This window comes from Cryptomeria japonica, unplaced genomic scaffold, assembly GCF_030272615.1.
Source record: "Cryptomeria japonica unplaced genomic scaffold, Sugi_1.0 HiC_scaffold_457, whole genome shotgun sequence".
NCBI lineage: Eukaryota > Viridiplantae > Streptophyta > Pinopsida > Cupressales > Cupressaceae > Cryptomeria > Cryptomeria japonica.
Window position 1 is genome coordinate 86,584 of NW_026729277.1, and position 3,868 is coordinate 90,451.

The following is a 3,868-nucleotide window of genomic DNA, read 5'->3' on the forward strand; positions in this document are numbered from 1 at the left end:
ATTGAGAAACATTTTAAGATTCATACAGCTGTTCATTTTTTTCTGTTACAAATGCTGTCACGTCTCCTCGCGTATAAATGCAAAAAACGGATGGTGTCAAAATGCACTTAAAATGCTACCAAAATTTAGTTTCCATAAGACGAAGGGCTAAATTACAATGACGGAAAAATAAAGCATAAACGACACGCAATGTTACAACAGTGAATGGGCTTTTGTTTAATGGGCGTTTCATTTACAAAGTACTACGTTAATTAAATCGACTTTTTCCGTTCCCGTTACATCATTCACGTAGGTAAGACAACGGTAAATAAAAAAGTATGAAATCGAAGCATCCAATTAATTTGTTAACAAAGAAAGGCCGATAAAATGGTGTGAGAAATGCTAATAATATTGTAATATAGAACTAATCATAACATAACATTACAATAATAGATAGAGAAGCCGCGGCTTCTGCATCACACGGATAACAACATTTACGAGAAAATAATTCAAGTCTCCCCTCATCATTCTCATCGGCGAAATCAACCTGTAGTTTTACTACTATTGTTCACCGCAATCTAAACCACGTCTCCTTTATTTATGGTCTATATATTCTCCTCGGACTTACTATCTGCAACAAGAACAAAAAGAAAACTTAGTTGATCACCCATTTAAGAGATGGAAATGTAAAATGTGTTGAAACGGAACTGTGAACTTACAAAGTGTCTAATAAGTAGGATGAGGTGGAGGAGAGCTATGCATGGGAGGATGACTGTAGTGTCCATGCTTTGGTGGGGGCTTTATTACTGCCTTGGGAGGAGATTTCTTCAAGGGAGGATGCACTTCACCAGGGCCATTGAATATAGGGGAACCTGGCTTGTGATAGAGTGGAGCATTAGCAGGAGAGAAGTGTGGGGATTTGTGGAAAGGTGGCGGCTTAGGAATAAGGGGAGAAGGGTGGGGCGATTGTGGGTTTGGAAATGTAGGAGAGTGGGCGTCTTGCATGGGAGACTTCTTCTCGAATGGGGGATTGTGAATGAAGGGAGAAGGGAAGTGTGGTTGTGGGCTTTGTAGTGGCGGTGGGAGCGCAGGTGGGTGAGCTCCTGGTAATGGCTTTCTATTGTGGTGGAAAGGACTAGGCAATGGCCTCTCCGATAAACATACTGACACAAATGCCAACAAGAGGATGAGTACAAAAGAATTGTGAAGAGCCATCGCTAACATTGTTGATGGTGAGTTGAAATGGTGAGAGGGTTGAAGAGTATTTATACACAAACAGGTGAAGGCGAGCGCAGTAGAAACTTCCAATTCACACTGCTCAGCTGTTACATTTAACAATAGATAAATAAAAAAGAAGACTAAAACCTTATACGTGGTGTGAATGAAACAAAAGTCAAGATTTGCGTGTCGGAGATTGTCCACAAAGTCGACTTTTTCAACGTGTGTACGACAAATTTAGTTCGTTAATTACGCATCGATTAAGGAGTTGGAATAATATTTCTGCGATTCTCTGAGTCCAAATATTTGGCACTCCCCGGAATTAGCGTCTCTTTTTGAGAATGGGAAGGACGTGTCACATGTGGAGGCAAAACGCAGAAAGTGAGGGAGAAGGAGAGGGAGAGGGATATCCAACGTTTAGGCGTGTGAATGCAAATGGGCCGGATCCGACTTGAACGCTAAGTTATTCTTAAGTCTTGCCCTTACCTTGTACGCTATTATTCAAAGATTTAAAAATAGTTCACTTATTCTAAAGTCTTGCCCTTACCTTGTACGCTACTATTCAAAGATTTAAAAATAATTCACTTATTCTAAAGTCTTGTCCTTACCTTGTAGGCTACTATTCAAAGATTTAAAAATAATTCATTTATTCTAAAGTCTTGCCCTTACCTTGCAGGCTATTATTCAAAGATTTAAAAATAATTCAGGTATTGACGTATGTAACTCATTGGTAAGTGTTTCTCTAAAATGAAGGCCTCTGGATCTACCCTCTCTCTCTCTATATATATATTGATAAGCCTCGGATCAATCTATATACATATAATGTCTTGGGATTATCAATCACATAATTTTTTTTTCATATTTAATGTTATAATTAATATATGTTTGAATAAAATAAGTTTTAAGATTAAGAATTATAAATAACAAATTAGTGGGATTAGAATGTAATTGGCAATCACAAATGTTTCATAGCTACGTATTTATAAGACAAATTATATATAGCTTTGTTCACAAAACTATTTTTAGGAATTAAGATTTTATTTGTGATATTGCTACTCCAATCTTACAACCAAACTTTTAAACCCTCTTTATTATGTGTGAATATTTGGACACTAATTACACCCTTACGATTAGATAATTATTTCTAAAATGAAAAAAAATATCGTTATATATGAACTACCAAACTCCACCTACACTTTTGTAGCTACAAAACTATATTCAGGAACCCATGGGGGCTTCATTGTCTAGGCCATATTATATCATGTGCATTCATATTGGGGGGTTTAATATCTTAAAAATGAGGGTAACATATATTTCTTATCGGTGAAAATAGGGGGTTTTTTAATTCAGACTATGAAAAAATGCAATATCCGGTGAAAATAAGGGGGCTTTTAATTTGGGCTATGTATTGGGAGGGAGTGAAAAAAAAGGAGTTTAGGACAATATTTTTGAAAATAGGGGGATCATTTAGCATGGCATGAATGCACGTGATATAACCTAGGTTCACTAAGTGAAGCCCCTATGCAAGTAGCAAAAGCTTTATAATTTCTTGAGCAATTACAAAATCAAAAATTTCAAATTTCAAAAACTTGCACAATTTCTAGTTAGCTTCTAATTCATTTTACCATATTTAAGATTATTTCAACTATGAAACCTTAATAAAAGATCATGTATAATTTCAAAGAGGTTATTTCCAAAGTAATCTTGGAGATGAAAATTTTCATGGATATGGATCATCTAGGAAAGTAATTTTAAAATAATTTGACATAAATAAGTGAGAAGAAGGCCAATGATAGAATCAACAACATCATTTGGAGTTAAATGATTTGAGACTTTTATTTCCCAATGGTGATATAATATTTGTAACTTGTGATTACCTATTATTAGTTCTATAATTGATAGACTAATGAAATACCAAAAACTACAGGCCAATTTTTTTAAAATAGATTATGCTTGGATACACATAAAAGATCTTTGAAATCTTAACCTATGATAAATATTTAGTTATATCAACTACAACATTCTAATAAATCCCTTTTTGCAAAAATCATTTAAGATGTGAGCTGATTATGTTTTATTTACAAAACATGTCATTATCATTTTAGGTCTATTTTATAGAATTGGTCCCTCTTCACTATTATTCCACCTTGCAATTGTTAAAATTAGCCTAGTTTATTCTACAATGTCTTTTCTTCTTACTTAGAGCGTAATTCTTATTTGCAATAGTCTTTCTTTAGAATCATAATGTTATTAGAGATTGGTGACTAGTACGGCCTATGGTAGGTTTTACCCTTTCTATAACAATTTCAAAGAGTTTCACGGATTTATGGTGGGTTTATAAATTTCATATTTTAGTATGATGGAAATGGATTTCAACTCCTTTTGTATTTTATCTTTTGAGGTCAATGCTCTATGTTTTAGTGATTGATGTATTTTTCATGTTTGTCTACCATTCAATATTCCTTCTGCATGGATAACCAATTTTGAAATAGGGTTTATGACATTTACCTACCTCATTATTTATTTTTTAGCTTCACCTAAAATGGTTCGTTATTTAATATTGATGGGCTACTTTTTAAAATGTGTATTGTTGAGTGGCTTAATGGGGTTTGGGCAAAGGGTTGGGGATTCATGTTACATATACAAGAATGATTCACAAAGCGCTTTTTGT

General features: G+C 34.3%; 1 long non-coding RNA gene across 1 annotated transcript; it reads right to left on the reverse strand.

Annotated features, from left to right (window-relative positions):
• Positions 1-372: 372 nt before the first annotated feature.
• LOC131047707 (uncharacterized) lies at positions 373-1,238 on the reverse strand. Its single transcript, XR_009106283.2, has 2 exons — positions 699-1,238; positions 373-610 (listed from the first exon to the last, which is right to left on the reverse strand). It is a non-coding gene; the product is annotated as an uncharacterized LOC131047707 (long non-coding RNA).
• Positions 1,239-3,868: the final 2,630 nt, after the last annotated feature.